The following is a 20,505-nucleotide window of genomic DNA, read 5'->3' on the forward strand; positions in this document are numbered from 1 at the left end:
TAGAGTTAGTTTGAATATTTGATTAGCATCTTTGAAACCTTGATTCGTTATTGAGATTTGATATAACTTGTTCAAAGATATAACTTGATTAGAACACTCTTGAACATTCTAGTGATGATATCTAATAGAGTGTTGCTTGCACAAAAATACACATCACTGAACTTACATTTACCTATATAGTTTATGTGCATGTGATTGATTACATTTGGTACAAACTAGCTTTACTAAGAAGCATAATCACTGTACTAGTTATATTGTGAAAAATATTGTTGTATTCCAGGCGTGGCCTGAGGGGGCGGTAATCCAGCCCGATGAGGATTGTTTATAGAGGTTGAGGTTAGTCTTGTACTAATTGATCTGGTTGTTTAGGTATCACTCCACCCATTAAGTGAGCCTTGTAGTGGTAATCCTTATGCTTGTTAGCCAAGACAGGAACGTAGGCAATTTGCCGAACCTCGGTAACATTTCTGGGTGTCATCTTTATTTATAGCTTTCTTGTGCATGCTTGGTTAATTTAATTGTGTAATTTAATTTTCGTTGTATATTTAAATTAATTTAATTTATCTGCACTAGATTGACCTTAGGGTTGTGTAATACTGCTGTTAGGGGATTGACCTAGGGCATCAATTTTGAGAATACCAATTCACCCCCATATTGGGATTACGGTAAAGCTAACAATTGCTATCAAAGCCTCATTACCTAAACTTAAATGTTATTTTGTAAAAAGATCGTGATGGCTTATTTTGGTGCATCTTAATCGTGTGAGGGTAGGTTCTCTACAAACCCTCCAATGTTTTCTAGTGAAAATTTTTCTGATTGGAAACTTAGAATGACTATCTTTATAAATTCATTGAATTGGAGGACTTGGAGAGTTATTTCTCAAGGGAATATCATACCTATGAAAACTGTCAATAATGTTGAAATTCTCAAATCAGAAATTGAGTTGAATGATAACGATATGAATTTAATTCAAATAAATTTTGATGCCATGAATATTCTATTTTATGTTTTAGATACTAATATCTTTTGTGAAGTAAGGGCATGTCATAGTGCGAAAGAAATATGGGAGGCAATCAAATATAGGTTTGGAGAATCCAAGCCAGAAAAGGCTATCACTCCTACTGACTCAAGCTCAAAGGATAATGGTGAAGAAAATCAGTGCTTTATAGCTTTAACCGATAATGAGGTAAATTCGTCTCCCACTACTTTAATAGGTAAACTTAGTAATGATTCATGTGATAATTCTAATGATGCATCCGATACTGAATCATGTGATAGTTCTAGTAGTGAAAGTATGCTTACTTATGAGGAATTGCAGGTTGAATATGTTAGAACTTATAAGTCTCTTGTTAAAGTACTTAAACACTATACTATTTTGAAAAACAAGAACGAGGCATCATTAAAAGAACTTGAATCAAAAATTCTTGTTGAAAGGAAAAATGATTTGAAAATCAAAAAGTTAGTAAACAAGAATAAAAAGTTGGAAGAAGAGTTGAATGTATTAAGATCTCAAACTTCAAGTGATAATAAGAAAGATCTTCTCATTTCATAACTTGAATATAAAGCAAACAATATGACTAAAGAACTTGTGAAATTACAGGATCTTTGCAAAGGGCTAGAGAATTTAAAAATTCAAGATCTAGAAAAGAAAATAGAAGACCAAACTAAGATCATCTACACTTTTACTAGAGGCAAAAACAACTTCGATAAGTTGTTAGGTTCACAAAATATTACCTTAGACAAAGAAGGTATAGGTTATAATGGAATTGAAAATAAGAAAAGAAAGAACCTATACATCGGGTACTTTGTAAAAGAATCTAAACATTATGCTAGTACCTCCTCCAGTCCATATACTCACACCACCTGCATCTTGGGTAAAAAGAAGGGGCACACAAAATTTTATTGCTTATTTAAAAGGAAAGGTGTAAAATGCAAACAGGTTTGGAGAGTCAAAGTACCACCTTGTCCTAATCCATTAAGACTCAAGATAGAAAAATGGAATGGGTTGCAAAGAAAGGAAACTCATTAGAACTTAAGGAGGAACGAATTCCAATTGGAGTTACATAATTGCTTTTCTTAGGTTCTAGGCTTTGGGGGAGTTATGTCTATTGTCCTACAAAGTGGATCGTCCCTAAAATGTCAAATCTTAGCATGTGCATTCCACCTTTGGTATACTAAGATCATTTGAGAATCAAGCCAATCTGCAAATCCAAGTATATAACCAATATGAACTTAATGCATATATCCATTGCTTGAAATATGAAAATATTGGCTGCTCGAATAAAAATTCACTTCTAAATGGACATGGCATATTTTTCTTGTATCTAATTTCAAATTGCTTAACTCACGCTTAAATATGAATATCTAAAGTTAAGCATACTCTGTCCATTGCATAAGACTGAGCTTTAGGAAATAACTAATACATTAAGCATCATCTAATCCTAAACTCATCTTGGAGCTTTAAAAGCATAATAAAATTCTTAGTCATCTCTATAGGTTTATGCACTGTTGATCATAACTTCTCATTCATCAGGTGCTTATTAACAGACATCGTTCTCGTAATTAAAATTAGAGTCATTGACTAAGGGATTCATGCTCTACAGGTCAATCAAAATAATCCCCTGTGCATTAAATATAAAATTCTCTGGTTTTGATTCATACTAGTGCCTTCCTCCTCCTTCGATTCACCAACCATGGTCACATTTGGTAAAGTTTTCATCCTATTCGTTGGTTAGTGTCCTTACTCAAAATTGTTATAATATCTTAAAGGATACTTTCCAATCACCAAAGAGAGACAGTCAAAATCCATATACTCTTTAGTGCTCTTTGCTAAAACATTTAGGACAATATCTTTAGACTTCCTATTCTGAAAAATGTCCTACGTATCCTAAATACTCTTTTGAACATAATAAAAATTTACTTTTTAAGAGTTCAATTTTCCTCCAAGCTCTCAAACTTTATATAAAATCATTTAGAGCTTCATCCTCATGAATTAAGTTAAAATGGCTAATATAATTGATATAGGTTTCAATCCAGATGATAGAACAAAATTCAAAGAAACCTATGCATGAACCTTAAAATTCAAAGCCATCTGAACTTATGCCTCTCACTCGTTAGGATTCACAAAGAAAAGAGGCAATGTAGGCTTAGTTCTTTTAAACAAATATCCATTGTGACCTTTTGGTCCTTTAAGCCTAAGCATGATAAGCCAAGATTGAATCACAAAAAAAAAAAATCTAATACACTTGGCTAAGTAATTAGAAAATAAGAAAAGACATAAAATGATTAAGCGCATAACTCAGGGGGAGCATTTCACTTTCATGGACATAACAAATTAAATGCTCTTATAAATATATTGTGTCTATGTGCATTATGAGATCTGAACTGTGGCTAACTATCCATTGTCATTTATTGTTCATGTTATCTTAATGGATGGTATATATTTTTATATGTATTGTTGATTGAGCTACCTGATTGCATGCTTAGTCTTGAAAGCCTCCTACATAGTGGATGCAGTTATATAATTTGCATGTTAGTTTTGGATATTAGGTTGTTGCTTACTTTATATGGTTTATTTGCTGAAAACAACCCACTATCAGGTATTGGTTTTATGGGAAAATGCCCAATTTAAAGACGGCATGCTGCCAGAATTTCTATAAAATTTTTCGAAGTAAAATTGTGTACAAAGATGATTATGATAGATTAATGTTAAAATGTTTTTGAAATGATGAGTGAAAACTTAAATAGAAATATCAAACCTTCATCCTTGCATAATCATCACATATCTAGAGAAGTTAAGCACCATCCCAATAGAAAAAGCATGAAGGACTCATATGCATCTTACGGATTTATTTCTTGTATATCGAGACTTTTCTGTGACCCTAAACGTCATATCCAGCTTGTATGACTTTATATTTGGATATGAATTGTTCTTGGTTATGTGTTATACAGTGCGCCTTAATATCTATTTATGATGCATTTGTGGCCTATAGGGATGACCATAGTAATCATAATATAGTTGATAAATCATCAGTATGGTTGGGTTAAAGGATTAAAAATGAATGGCTTATACTCTTAACATACTTTATCAATCTTGATGAGTATGAGTAGCTTATTTCATCTAAGCTATAATTCAAATTGAAAGGGAAAGCATATAAACATAAATTCCTATTTTGTTTTTATCACAAATACTTTTAGTTTAGATATGTTTTAAATATAGTGTGGCATGTGCGTAAATGTGTTATTCTTATAACAAATCATAAATTTGAAATATGTTGTTGTTGCCACAGTCACTTGATTTTTCATATGATCTTGCATGTGATTGTTAAAATTTTTAAGATCATTATGGTTGTGGTTTTCTAGTCATATTTCAGTTTGTGTGCTTAATTAACAAATCAGAAAAATGTTGCTTGCTTGCATGATCTTTAATTTTTTTTTTTTTTTTTGCAAGCACCCCCAGTACTTTTTGCAAATATCAAAGGGGGCATATATATTTATATATATACATATGTAACTATTTACATATACTTTTTGGCAAGATCAAACTTCAAATCATAAACTCTTTATCTCTTGCCTTATCATTATTATATATCTATATTTTTTTTTGAAAAAAGTCTGCATAACTGGTTGGGTAATTTCACATAAGAATGCATGCGAACTAGTTAGACTGTATATGTGCTCAAGTCTTTCTATTTGCTGTCATATGCCGTATGCGTTGAAACTCAAATGCTTTATGGGTCTTATGATATGCTTTCAATTGCAATGGTCTATGCATATTTATGGTCTAACCTTGTTTTTCTTGTCATTTGAACCTTTTAATTACCAGTTATACAGTTTGTGTGCTTCATTGCTATAGTTCATGCTTTGTGAATTTGTTTGTGGTTTGCAATGCATGACTATCATACCTCTTGTATGTTGATAATTATGCTTATATTTTCCATCTTGATCATACAGGACTATTTGAGTTGGTAGTTGTGGATAAATTGTTAATTTAAAACTCAATCAAGTCATTTCTATACATGTATTTTTGAAAAAATGTTCTATTTTCAAATGGCATTCTGTTGAATTTTTCTAAATTTTTCCCAAACATATCTTGTATTTAAATGGTTCATACCCAATGCCTTGCTTACATGCTTTATATTTATAGCCTTTTTTGATGTTGCCAAAAGGGGGAGAAGTGACAAAATTGGGTGATGAATAAATTTTTAAAATATTTTTTTTTCCAATTATGCATAAAGTCAAGAGGAGTCTATCTTGGCTATACCCATTTTTGCATGGTGTATTTGTCATCATCAAAAAGGGGTAGAGTGTGGACCTTATAAGTCATACTTGGTTTTGGTAATTACAAATACTCAAGCATTTGATGGCTATCTAGTTTGTGTGCAGATTTATATCAGCAAATCAATTGTGGCACACGAAGTAAAGCCTGAAGACCCTGAAGATTATTTCTTATTGTAATTTATATTATTCGGGTCTGTAATAGTAACTATAGGAAAAAGGTCTGTAATAATCTCTACATATCATGCATATAGGTTATTGTAAGCTCAAAACCTTAGAAAGACCTTAGAGATCACCCTTCCGTCGACTGACGCCAGATTTTTGGGACTATCTCAAAACAGCCTTAAAAAAGACCTTAGGTCCTTACGCATATGCATAACACAATCCCCATTTACATTAACAATCAAGCAATCAACTTGAAATGAAATTGAACATAATAGGCATAATTGTGAGAGGTCAGGCGACCAAACACAAAGTGTTCAAAACACCTCGGGTGCCCGAACCTCTGGGAAGTCAGCGAGTTGACCTGGCTTCAAGCGACTGAACTAAAAGTGAACCCACCATCCACGGGCAACCGAACAAGTGTTAGAGCACTTTTCACCAACCTAGGCGCCCGAACCTTCGCATTTTAAAAAGGCCTCAGACGACCGAACTTGGTAGTTTGGTTAACCGAACTTATATCCGGGCACCCGAACCGCAGACATAATGTTTCTGACTTTTGTTCAGCCAACCGAACCTAAACTTGGGCTACTGAACCTTTTAAAATGCCTTTTTTAGCTGAGTCTATTCGTGCAGCCGAACCATAGTTCATCCACCCAAAACCTCTCGAGTTACTTGATAATTTATCGTAGTTAAAAGGGTTAAAACAGGGTTAATTTTTCTAAATTAATTTAGACCAAATCTGATAATGCCCTACAAGTCCTAAATGGTCATAATTAGGCCTTGGTCTATATATATGAGCTCATTTGTGAGGATTAGTAAGAAATTAGAAAAAATTATTAGAAAAAATCCTCTTTTATTTTGAAATCCTATTTCGCCCAAATACTCTCATTTCTTCATTCTCTTGATACACTTTAGTATTGTGAAAGCATATTGATTGTGCTAGTGCTTGTTAAATTTTACTAATACTCCTATTGCCTTGATTTTTTATTGATATTATTTTTGGGAGAGTTAAGTTAAGTTTATCCCACAGATTTGAACATTATAAATCTTGTGTTGGGATAAACTAACAAGCTTAAAGATCTTTGCATTGTCATTGCAAGATTCCTATAGCTTTGATTTTGCTGTGTAAAATATTTTTCTACAAGCAATAATATTTTCAAACTACTATTGTGCTTATTTCATTGAAGGAAAAAATTTTTAGTTAGTTTGAATATTTGATTAGCATCTTTGAAACCTTGATTCGTTATTGAGATTTGATATAGCTTGTTTCAAAGATATGGATTGATTAGAACACTCTTGAACATTCTGGGGATCATATCTTGTTGAGTGTTGCTTGCACAAAAATACACATCATTGAGCTTACATTTACCTATATAGTTGATGTTAATGTGATTGATTACATTTCGTACTAATTTGCTTTACTAAGAAGCATAATCACTGTACCAGTTATATTGTGAAAAATACTATTATATTCCAGGCGTGGCCTAAGGGGGCGGTAATCCAGTCTGGTAAGGATTGTTTGTAAAGGTTTAGGTCACCCATGTTCTAATTGACCTAGTTGCTTAGGTTCTGCTCCACCTATTAAGTGAGCATTATAGTGGTAATCCTTGTGCTTGTTAGTCAAGGCAGGGACTTAGGCAGTTTGCCGAACCTCAATAACATTTCTAGGTGTCATATTTATTTATAGCTTTCTTGTGCATGCTTGGTTAATTTAATTTTCACTATATATTTAAATTGAGTTAATATATCTGCACTAGATTGACCTTAGGGTTATGTAATGCTGCTATTAGGAGATTGACCTAGGGCATCAATTTTGAAAATACCAATTCACCCCCTCCCCTTTCTCGGGATTATAGTGAAGCTAACATTTTACACAAGTTTATTAATATACTACATGCTTCGTCTTTTGAGGATAGGAAGAGTACTCAAGTAAACCTGGAGTAGCCATCAATAATGACGAAAGCATATTGCTTTCCTCCTATACTTTGAGTCCTAGTGGGACCAAATAAGTCTAAGTGAATAAGCTCTAAGGGCTTGTTAGTGGAGATGTGTTTCTTCTTATTAAAGCTGGTCTTAGTTTGTTTTCCTAATTGACAAGCATCATAAATTTTGTCTTTAATAAACTTTGTACTAGGTAGTCCCATAACTAAGTTTTTCTTAACTAGTTTTGATAGTAAGTCCATACTAGCATGACCTAGCCTTCTATGTCATAACCAACTTGCCTCATTCATAGTTTCTAAGCATGTGATGTTTTGAGATTTTAACTTTTCCAAATTTATGCAATATACATTTTCAATTCTTCTAGTGGTGAATAGAATATTTTGTTTTTCTCTATTTTCAACAATACATTTGTCTTGCTTGAAAATTATATCAAATCCTTTATCACTCAATTGACTTATGCTTAACAGGATATGTTTTAAACCATCTACCAATAACACATCATCAATGGTAAGTGAAGGTTCTTTACCTATCTTACCAATCCCAATGATTTTGCCTTTGGCATTGTCTCTACAACGCCCCAACCTGGGTCTCCCAAGGAGCACTGCATCTTTCCTCCTCCACCTGGATCAGACAATAGAGGGGCAAGCCTTATCAGACTAATGACTGGCCCCACAAACCAACACGTGTCTTTTCTAGTGTGTTTTGTCCTCACTCACACACTTCCTGAGAAAACTTCCTAGGTGGTCACCCATCCTAAGATTGCTCTAAGGCAAGCACGCTTAACTATGGAGTTCTTATGAGAAAACTCCCAAAAAGAAAAGTGCACCTTGTTGATATAGGTAGTAAGATTTAATCTTTTTAAGTCTTTCATCCTTGGGGTATCACATTTTCCCCCCACTTATAAAACACAACGTCCTCATTGCGAACCCACATTTCCAAACCCAAGCGATGTAAATCTTATCACACTTTCGGCTGGGTGTTGGCTGTGATATCATTTGTAATGCCCCAACCTGGTTCTGCCAGGGAGCACTGTGTCTCTCCTCCTCTACCTGGACCAAACAACAGGGGGTAGGCCTTATCAGACTAATGACTGGCCCCACAAACCAACACGTGTCCTTTTCAGTGTGTTTTGTCCTCACTCACACACTTCCTGAGAAAACTTCCTAGGTGGTCACTCATCCCAAGATTGCTCCAAGGCAAGCACGCTTAACTATGGAGTTCTTATGGGAAAGTTCCCGAAAAGAAAGGTACACCTCGTTGATATAGGTAGTAACATCTAACCTTTTTAAGTCTTTCATCCTTGGGGTATCACAGTCTCCGAATGTAATGTATCCACCATCTTTTAGCCTTAATGAGGTGAACTTCGATTTATCCCCGGTCATGTTCCTAAAACACCTGCTGCCAAGTACCATTTGTCTTTAGATGAGGTTGTCCTAAGGCAAACCTCAGAGAAGGGTTCAATACGTTACTCTTAGGTAGCCAAACCTTCTTAGGTTTCTTTATTTCATATTTTCTTTCTTTAATTCTCCAAACTTTCTTGACTCTCACATTCTTTCTTTTAAATGGACAATCAAACTTTATGTGTCCCTTTTTCTTACATAAGAAGCACGTAGTGTGTTGATAAATATTAGTTGAAGATGTGCTTGCATAATGCTTTGATTCTTTAACAAGGTATCCCATATAAATATTCTTCTTCTTTTTGTTCTCAATTCCATTAAATCCAATTCCTTCTTTACCTAATGACATTTTTTGTTTTCCAAGCAATTTTTCAAAGTTCTCTTTCCCTATAGTGAAATTGTAAATGATTTTCTCCTTGTCTTCAATTTTACTTTTAAGGTGTTTTGTTTCTAAGTCTTTCTTGCTTTCACCATTTACTTGTAATTTAACTAAATCTTGAGATATGTCATTTATTTTCTTCATAAGCTCATCAATATGTGAGTCTTTTTTCTTTCTCGGCAACTTTTGATGTATCTAGTTGATTTTTTTAAGTGATTCATTTTGTTCCTTTAAGGCAATGTTTCTTTTAGTTACTTTTGTGAACCTATAGTGTAAGGCAAATAATTCAACTTGAATTTATTTGTATAACAACATACTATCACATGAATCACTACATGATTCATCACTTGATTCTTCGGATGAACTATAGTAGGAATTTACCTCATCATTATGAGCCATAAAGCATATGTTGGCCATCTCTTGTTCATTTGATTCGTTCTCCGATTTGCTTGAGCTTGTATCATCCCATGTAGCTTTCATTATCGTCTTTTTCTTCTTCTTGTCTTTCTTCAAATGTGGACAGTCAGGTTTAATATATCCAACCATTTTATTCATTTTTATTCTTATTTTCCTTTTTACTTATTTCTCCTTTTTCAGTTTTGAACCTCTAAACTTTCTAGTAAACTTCTTATTTCTTCTAAAGAATTTTCCAAGTCTTTTAGTAATGAAGGCAAGTTCTTCATCATCTAATTCACTTACATCATCCTCTTCTTCACTCAAGCTTTCTTTGGCAACCTTAAGGGTTACAGATTGCTTTTTTTGTTTTCAACATTCCTTTCATTCATGGCCATCTCATAGGTGAGAAGGGATCCAATCAGTTCATCTAATGAGGCATTCTTAAGATTTCTTCCTTCCGTTATAGCTGTGGCTTTGGGTTCCCAAACGGGTGGAAGGCCTCTAAGGATTTTTCGGATCATCTCATAAATATAGTAGGTTTTCCTTAAGGCATTAAGGGAGTTTATGATATGAATTTGCAATAAAATCAAATGACCACTGTGAGACCTAAAATCAGCAAAAATTAAATAAAATTATGCCAAAATTTAAAGTTAAGAAGTGCTATATTATTATAATTTATGCCAATTATCAAACACCCCTAAACTTAAAACTTTATTTGTCCTCAAACAAAAGAGAACAAAACAAAAGACCACTAAAGACAATATCAACTAGACCTCATATAGAAGTAACATCACTCACCAAGCCACGATCTAAATTTAGATTTCATCACTAGTATCTTACTCATTTAACCTCAAAGATGGTAGGAAAATCAATTAAAAACTTAGCACTTTGTCAAGCAAGAGTTAGATGTTTACTTCAACCTAAAGCTAAGTCCTTGAGTGTGTCTGTGTGTGTGTGTGATATAGTCAATTTAACTCCAAACCACCAGTAAATTTAGATAACAGTAGAACAACTGAAACCAGAAGAATTCTCTCAAAACTTAACCCAGTAAGTCCAATTTTCATAAATCCTCTCCACTAATGTAGTCAAATGCCAAAATCAGAGATCAAAAGGTCTTTAATCAAGGTTGTAATGATAGGCCACTGGGTGAGGGCTATGAAAGAAATGGATAAGGAAAATTAAAGCAAACTAGGAAAAATACTTGGTGGAAAGAACAATCAAAGAAATATCTCCAGTAACTTTCTCTCGACAATTTGCTCATACTGATGACAATATAGTTGTTGTTGTAACCAATGAAGTAGTATCAAGTACACCTTTAACGAAATCTGAAGTGATCCATACTCCACTTATTGAGTCTTCTCTCTTTCTTTCTTTATTTTCTTCTCTTTTTTTTTTTTTTTTTTTTTTTATAGACGAAAATTGCTCTTTAAATGTAAGTTTCCACCAAAGTATTTTCTTAAAATGTGAAGGTAATTTCATGGTTTTTCAGGCTTAAAATGAGAATGGTTTATGTGGTTGAAAGAACAAATAAAGGCTTATGTAACATGTACACCATGCAATGATAGTATTATAATCAAGATAGCTAGGAAAGTTTTTTTGGTTATGACAAAAAAAATTTGCCTAAATCATTTCTCTAATATTTGGTATTAACTAGGATTTCGCCTCAAGGATTCATCAACGGATTCTAGAGCAAAGCAAAATTGAACTCCTCTGACCCAATCAATTCTACTTATTCTCTTTATAAGAAAAATGGAATAGAAAAAAAAACCGACTATGTGCGCAATTATGTTCAAGGACAAAGATTTAAATCAAAGTACCCACAAAACTCAACTTGACATAAAATAAATTTTTGAAAATTTTTCTTAATCACAAATTTCAGAGTCATAGAGAATTCAATCATACTCAAATACATGCTTGGTAAGAGAATCCAACAACTCAAAACCTAAAAAAAATCACAAGTAAAGAAAAAAAAAATCATAAGAAAAATAAACATAACCCACAGTCAAGAAGACCAAATCACACCCCCAAACTTAAACTAAACAATGTCCTCATACTAAATAAATCTGCATCAAAAATTCAAATTATTCAAAATTGAATAACTAAAGAAATATAGTAAAACTAAAAGAATAAACGAAAGAAAATTCTTTAGGTTGCCTCCCATAAGCACTTGTTTTAACGTTTCTAGCCAGACTTTTCAATCTTCATCAATTAGGATCTCCAAGAGGAATAAATGCACAGTTCCTCTCCACTTGTTCTCCATAATAGTGCTTCAATCTTTGACCATTAACTCTGAATATATTCCCTATCTTGTCCTTCAAGTCTATTGCTCCAAAAAGGAAAACTTTGTCAATTGTATAATGACCAGTCTATCTTGACCTTAACTTGCCTGGGAAGAGTTTTAATCGTGAGTTGAAGAGTAGAATCTGCTGTCCTGGAGCAACCTCATGCCTAAGAATCTGTTTGTCATGTCACTTCTTCGTCCGTTCTTTGTAGATTTTTTCATTTTTCATACGCATCATTCTGGAACTCATTCATCTCATTCAATTGAAGAAGTCGATTTTCCCCTGCTGCCTTCAAATCAAAATTAAGTTTCTATACAGCCCAATAGGCTTTGTGCTCCAACTCAATAGGGAGATGACATGCTTTTCCAAACACTAATCGGTAAGGGGACATCTTGACAGGTGTTTTAAAAGCAGTGTGGTATGCCCACAAAGCATCATCAAGCTTCTTTGCCCAATCCTTTCTATTGGAGTTGACCATCTTTTCAAGTATGTTCTTGATTTCTCGATTTGAAATTTTAGCTTGGCCATTAGTTTAAGGATAGTAGTCAAGTGCTATCTTATGCTTCACACCATATTTAGAAAGAAGGTTGTCAAATAACTTGTTGCAAAAGTGGGTCCCTTCATCACTAATAATAGCTCGTGGAGTGCCAAATCTTGTGAATATATTCTTATGTAGAAAGTTGAGCACTACCTTTGCATTTGTATGTTGTTGTAGCAATTTTGACACATAATCAACTGCTAACAAGATATACACATAGCCAAAAGAAGGAGGAAAAGGACCCATAAAATCTATTCCCCAAACATCAAATGACTCAACCTATAAGATATTTTTCAATGGTAGCTCCTGACGTCTTGAAAAATTCCCATACGTTGGCACCGGTCACAAGTTTTCACAAAAAATGGAAGGCCAAAAAAGCCACTTTGAAGTACCTTAGCTATTGTTCGTGTTGCTCCAAAGTGTCCTTTATATGATAAGGAATGGAAATGATGAAGAATGTCTTGCATCTCTTCTTCTAGCACACATCTTCAGATGATTTGATCCAAGCATCTTTTGAATAGCAAAGGCTCATCCCAAAGATAATATTTCACATCATGCAGAATTTTCTTGCGTTGATGGTAAGTGAGATCTGGTGGCAATACTTTGCAAGCTAGGTAGTTTACAATATCAGTGTATCAAGGAAGCTTGACCTCACATGCAAACAACTGCTCATCAGGGAATGCCTCTTAGATCACTAAATCTGGTCTTACGTCCTCTTGCTCCAACTGAGAGAGGTGATCAGCAACTGAATTTTTGCTTCATTTCTTATCATGCACCTCCAAATCAAATTCTTCAAGAAGCAAGATCTAACGAATCAACCTAGGCTTGGCATCCTTCTTTCCAAACAAATAGCGAAGTGTTGCATGATCTGTGAACACTATCACCTTTGTACCAATGAGACAAGACTGAAATTTGTCACAAACAAACACCACAACAAGCATCTCATTCTCAGTTGTTGTATAATTTAATTGAGCTTCACTCAATATTCGGTTTGCATAATATATGGCCCTAAACAACTTGTCTCGCATCTATCCTAGCACTGCTTAAATTTCAAAGTCACTTGCATCACACATGACTTCAAACGGTTAACTCCAATCAAGTACCACCATAACTGGTGCTGAAATTAGTTTCTCCTTGATTGCATTAAAGGCCTGCAAACAAACATCATTAAATTCAAATGCAGAATTTTTTTCAAGAAGATTACATAAAGGTTTAGAGAGTTTAGAAAAATCCTTTATAAATTGTCTGTAAAATCTCGCGTATCCTAAAAAGCTTCTGATTCCCTTCACATTCTTTGGGGGTGGTAGTTTTTCTATAGTTTCAATTTTAGTTCGATTAACTTCAATTCCTTTAGATGACACTCTATGGCCAGGCACGATCCCTTCTTGAACCATGAAATGGCACTTCTCCCAATTTAGGACTAGATTTTTATCTTCACATCTCTACAACACAAGAGTCAAATTATGCAAACAATGATCAAAAGATATACCAAAAACTGAAAAATCATCCATGAAAAATTCCATTTTCTCTTCCACCATATCAGAAAAGATAGCCATTATGCAGCGCTAAAATGTCATAGGGGCACTACAGAATCCGAAGGGCATCCTCCTAAAAGCAAATGTTCTGTAGGGGCATGTGAATGTAGTTTTCTCCTGATCTTCGGGGGCTATGGCAATCTAGTTATACCCCTAATAACCATCTAATAAGCAATAATAGGAATACCCGGCCAATCGATCCAACATTTTATCAATGAAGGGAAGTGGAAAATGATCCTTCCTTGTTGCTTTATTCAACTTGTGGTAATCCATACATACATGCCACCCCGTGATTGCTCTTGTAGGAATAAACTCATTGTTTTCATTTTTCACCACCGGCATTCCACCTTTGTTTGGCACAACCTGAACTGGACTTACCCATGAGCTATCTAAAATAGCGTAAATAATTCCAGCATTGAAGAGTTTCAAAATTTCAACTCTTACAACTTCCTTTATTGCTGGATTTAATCTTCTTTGGTGCTCGATTAACGGTTTGTAAAGTTCCTCTATTAAAATCTTGTGCATGCTAATTGAAGGACTTATACCTTTTATGTTAGAAATAGTCCATCCCAAGGCTGTTCTATGATCCCTTAACACACGCAGCAACTTTTCCTCTTCTTCGGATGTGAGTGATGCTACGATAATCACTAGAAAGGTGTCACTATCCCCTAAGAATGCATAGCGAAGATGCTCAGTTGATTGCTTCAGCTTTGGAGTTGTAGTTTGCTGCATCTTTTCTTTAGAAATTCTAGAATCTATCTTCGCTACCATAGGTTCTATCCTCCCCACTTCATTGCTAAATGTTGTACTCTGCTGTAAGGCTCCCAAGGCAAATACATAGTGAAGAAATTCCTCACTAACAAAAGGTAAATCAGATTCAAAAACAACAAAGTTTTTAAAATCATAGGTATGAGATAAAGTGATGATACACCGTTCTAGATGATCGGCTAGCACAATTTCTTGAAAGGCTTCTTCTATACATTGCTGAGTGACATCTACCCGAAACCAAGTGCTTGGATCTTCAGAGAATCTCATGGCTTGGTAGATGTTGAACATGACCTCTTCCTTGTTTACTCTCAATGTTAACTCACCCATTTGAACATCAATTAAGAACCTTCTAGTGGCCAAGAATGGTTGGCCAAGAATTAGTGGGACTTCTTGGTCTTCCTCCATATCTAACACCACAAAATCAGCAGGAAAAATGAATTTTTCCACCTTTACCAATACATCTTCTATGATTCCACATGGATACTTGATGGATTAGTCTGCTAGTTGCAAAGAAATGATTGTTTGTTTCATCTCTCCAAGTCCCAATTTCCTGCAAATAGAAAGTAGCATAAGATTAATGCTAGCACCAAGATCGCATAAAACTTTATCAAAAAAATGAATTTACAATAGTGCAAGGCAAAGTGACTCTCCTTAGATCTTTTAATTTTTAAGGCATTTCTTTTGAAGAATAGCACTACACTCTTCAGTAAGCTTCACGATTTCGAACTCCTTCAACCTTCTTTTCTTGGAAATAATGTCCTTCCAGAATTTGACATAGTTTGGCATTTTTTCCAAGGCATCTCTGCAAAAGGAATGTTTATGTGAATTTTTTAAAAAATATTCAAAAATTTAGAAAATTGCTTATCTAATTTTTGTTTTTGAAAACTTTAAGGATAAGAAAGTGGAGTAGAGAGAATAGGAGGATTGTCAGGAAATGAAATTGCTGGAGGCGTGTCCATCTCTCTTGATGAATCATCTACAATCTCCTATTTTTCCACTTTATTCTTGCTTTGGCCATTATTTTCAGCTGTAGGGGTGCACATAGTTTCCTTTGCTGGTGACTTCTCAATTCTCTTCCACTCCTAAGTGTGATGGCCTTGCATTGCTCCCTTGGATTCACTTCCGTGTTGCTAGGAAAAGTTCCTCTTGTTGGGTATTTATGGTCGTGGCCTGTCGTGATGTCCCGGGAGCGCGTGTGCCCTGGGCGGTGAAATAAAAATCAATTTTAATTTTCAATTAAAAATAAGAATATTGGAGTCACCACTAACCTTTTAGTGTGGTTCGAACACATGATTACTACCCCGTTAGGGGTAGAATGGGTCTATGTTACCAGAGTTAGGCTCGGGAGTTCGGTTACGCGAGGGGAAGGTACAAGCACCCCCTACGCGCCCATTCTTACGAACGGTACCTAATTAATTTGAAATTATCCCTAAGTTAATATAATAAGTCTTTAAATTACTCCTTTTTATGAATTTATAAATACACATAAAAAATAAATAAATAAATAAATACAATATATACATATATATATATATATATTCCCTCAAAGCTTAGGGTATGTGATGCCCAAAGGCTCATACCTCCGCAATAAAATCATAGGGAAAAAATCATAAATTTAATAAAATAAATAATAAAAATACAAGAATATTAAATTAATACAAATATATAGTAGTAAAAATAACACAATATATGATATAAACAAAATCATAACAATGATAATGATAACTATTAATACCCTAGTAAATAATACTATACGCACTAAAATACTAAAAAAATATTAACAATAACAAAATGCATAATTCTATATATACTGAAAATATTAGAACAAATAATGCAATATCAATATAATAAACATACGTAATACTAAACATTTAACAATAAATAATATTGGATAATTTAGTGTGCTAAAAATGAATACTACGAAATATATTAAGATACTAAAATTATTAACATACTAGAAATAGCTAATACTAAATATATTAAGATACTATAAATAAGTAACACTAGGTATACCAATATATTAGGAATAATTAATGCTGAATATATTAAGACACTAAATATGTTAATGTAATGCTAAATGAATTAAGATACTATAAATAAATGATGCTATACATATTACTATACTAAAAATGATTAATAATAAATGTATTAAGATACAAAATATATATCATTACTAAATATGTAGTTACCTAAGATCCTAATTTACTAAATATGTAGTATTACCTAACTACTAAATATGTAAAAACCCTACCTTGATAATGCATCATTTAATATTTACAATACATACAACAGAAATTTAAAATTGAATATTAAACAATAGGTTTTAACCATAAAAATTTTACAATCATAACAATCATCATTAAATAATATGTGCAGTCAAAATACAAGACATTATAAATCTTACAACAATAAAAGTTTAAACTTAACAAGAAAATTTTACAATAACAATTATAACCATTTAATAACAAACACTTAGAAATATTAAACATGAATATTGATTATTAAGCATGGATGTTAAATAAATATGACAATAATAAAAATCACTCATTTAATACATACACATATATAATCTAGATACAAATATTAATTAAATACTACAACAAACAAAGTATTAGTATACACACATCAATAGCATAGATATAAATATTACAACAAATAACAACAAAAATATAAACATAAGTATATAAAAAAAACCAAAAATAAGTATTTCAAACATAAAACCCTACCATAACAAGATTATACAATAAACACAAAACATATAACCAAGAACATTAAAAACCTAAAATAGATATTTCAACCATAAAACACTACAATAACAATTTCAATAAACCCAAAAATATGAAGATTGAATATAAAAAAAATAAATAAAGACCCTTCAAAAACAATTTTAATATATACAGCAATATGAAGATTAAATATTAAAACAAATCCTTTAATAACAATTTTAATATACATAATAATGATAAAATAAAGAAAAATTAAAACTTTAAAACATAAGGTGTGTGTGTGCAGGTGAGAATAAAGAAGGCTCACCAAGATAAACGTGGTCGTGCGGTGGAAGCAGAAGGCCGGAGAAGGTGTGCTCTCCTCGGAAATTTCCGGGGGGGCTGACTGGTGCGGTTGCAGCAGAGGTGAGGCAGAGGAACTGTGGTTGCTGTATTGGGCCGTCGGAGATGATGGCTGAGAGCAGGGGAGTTCTGTTGCAGAGATTTACTCGGGCCTCAGTGGTATGGTTTGCAGCAGAGGTTGGTGAGGAGTCGTGGTCGTGAACTGCTGTGCAGCAGAGCAGAGATGCTCGGCTGGTGTCGGCGACGGTGATGAGGAAGACTGGCCGGTGGCCGGAGTGTTGTAGCTGCGGGTTCTGCTGCGGAGGACAGCTTCACACGCTGATCCGTTGGGTATGGAGGCTGGTGGCTGGCATAGGAGATAGATGAGAGAATGGATGGTTAGAGGAAGAAGATGAAGAGCAGCAACTGGGTTTTTTTTTGTCTTTCTTTTGGCCTCTTGCTCGGCTGTGCCCCAGCTGTTGTGCGCTGCCTCCCCCCCCTACTGTGGGAAGGAGCCTTTAAATAGGCTCCAACCCCAAAACCCTAGGCTAAAAATAATAATAATAATAATAATAATAATAATAATAATAATAATAATAATAATAATAATAAAAAGTGGAAATAATAATAATAGTAAAAATATTGAAAAATAATAATAATAATAATAATAATAATAATAATAATAATAATAATAATAATAATAATAATAATAATAATAGGAAATATAATAATAATGCTACTACTACTAATAATAGTAATAATAGTAAAAATAATAATAACAAAGTAACAATAATAGTATATAAAATAATAATAATATTAATAATAATAATGGTAATAATAGTAAATATAATAATAACATTGGGTCTGGGTAAAAATGGGGTGTCTACATGGCCAATTGCCCAATTTGCATTCCAATATTCTTCATGGCAGCTCCCATATTGTTACAATGAGTCTCAATGTTATCCAACCATGAATCAGTTTTTTTAAACCTTACTTTTGTCTCCTCAACAAAAGATACCATGGCTTCCTCAAGTGACATTTTCTTCTCGCTTTGTTGCCTATTAAGTCTTGGAGGAGGTTACAGCACATTCTTTGTATTTCCATAAGACAAATTCTTATGATTTTGAAGCCCTGGATGGTAATATTGTGGCACAGGATTACCCTGATAGTTGTACTTCTAATTGTTGATGTATTGAACCTGTTCTTGACTCGCTTCATTGCTCGGATCTGTCCTACTTGTAGCTGCCACATATTCTGCACCTTGTGGTATCCTTTGGGTGGTCAAAGTTGAAATCTGATGGGATAGAGAAGCAACTTGAGCTGAAAGGGCAGAAAACGGCTCTAATTCATGAATCCCAACAACTTTCTTAGTCATAGTTCTTTCGGTTGGCCATTGATAGTTATTTGAGGCCATTTCTTCCAAAAGAGAAGTAGCACCTTTGGTGTCTTTGACATCAAAGTCCCCCCAGATGCAACATCAACTAAAGTCCAAGTTTGTCTATGTGACCCATTACAGAACATCTGAATTTGCAAATAATCTGACAATCCATGTTGTGGGCAGCGTCGAATCAAATCTTTATACCTTTCCCACACTTCATAGAGTGATTCAAAATCATATTGCTTGAATTGACCAATCTCGCTCTTGCGTTGGGCTATTTTTGCAAATGGAAAGAATTTTCTACCATGTCCTGCCAACTAGTGATACTTCCCGGTTGTAAAGATTGCAGCCAACCTTTTGCCTTGTCCCTCAAAGAAAAAGAAAACAATCTCAGTCTAATGGTGTCTTCAGTAACACCAATTGATCTTTACAGTGTCGCAAATCTCCAAAAACATCGCCAAATGAATATTGGGATCATCCAGTGATCCACTAAATTGGGCTTGTTTCACCATGCTGATTAAGGTGGGGTTGAGCTCAAAATTGTTGACATTAATGGTTTGGCATCTTATACCCGAGTAGTTGTCATTCACAACTGGCCATACATAATCCTTCAACATTCTCTTATTCGTTCTCCATGGCTAGTACCTTCTTCTTTCTTAGTGCTCCGAGAGTTCTTTCAATCTTCGGATCAAAAGGAATAATGTCACGAGTTCTAGCACGGCGCATCCAACCTAAAAAACACATCTGAAATAAAGAAAATAAAAAAATAAAATAAAAAATAAAAAACAATTCTAAATTAAAACCAAGATTACTTTGTGTCAATATTGGCAAAAATAAGAAAAACTCAATCCCTGACAATAGTGTCAAAAACTTGGTCGGTGCAAAACTACAAGTGCACAGTATCGTATTTTTGTAATAAAGTGATGAGAAGAGTATCGTCCTCAGGGATTGGTGACTTACTTTCGCCAAGTACCAAAATTATACTAATATTGACTTTATTTAGCAAAGAAATTTAGATTTTTGTAAGTGCAAAAGATGAAATAAACTTAATTTAAAGAAAATATTCAAAGGAAAGTAAATCTATTTGCCAACTATCAAATTTAATGAGAACGAAAACTTCTAAGAAATCGATTTCACCTAATTTCTCACTATATTTTAATAATCTAACTAATAGGAATTAATTTTCTCTGTTTGTTTGCAAATCTCAAATGCATCCAAAAGCCTCTTTTGATAGTCAATTGGAAATTATTCTTGTTCATTATTTAGCATAAGAGTATGTAAATCAATAAAGTAAGAACGCATTAAGACCCACAATTTTAATACTACATAGGTTCATACAAGTCTCTCAATCTCTATATTTACCTATGCTGAAATATCCTATATATATCCTATAATTTCCCCTTTC

At 33.7% G+C, this 20,505-nt stretch overlaps 1 non-coding gene across 1 annotated transcript; it reads left to right on the forward strand.

Moving 5' to 3' along the window:
• The first annotated feature begins 19,265 nt into the window (after positions 1-19,265).
• Positions 19,266-19,371, forward strand: LOC131147398 (small nucleolar RNA R71). The gene has a single exon (XR_009134781.1). It is a non-coding gene; the product is annotated as a small nucleolar RNA R71 (small nucleolar RNA).
• The last annotated feature ends 1,134 nt before the right edge of the window (positions 19,372-20,505 follow it).

The sequence above is a fragment of the Malania oleifera genome, chromosome 1, assembly GCF_029873635.1.
Source record: "Malania oleifera isolate guangnan ecotype guangnan chromosome 1, ASM2987363v1, whole genome shotgun sequence".
Classification (NCBI taxonomy): Eukaryota; Viridiplantae; Streptophyta; class Magnoliopsida; order Santalales; family Ximeniaceae; genus Malania; species Malania oleifera.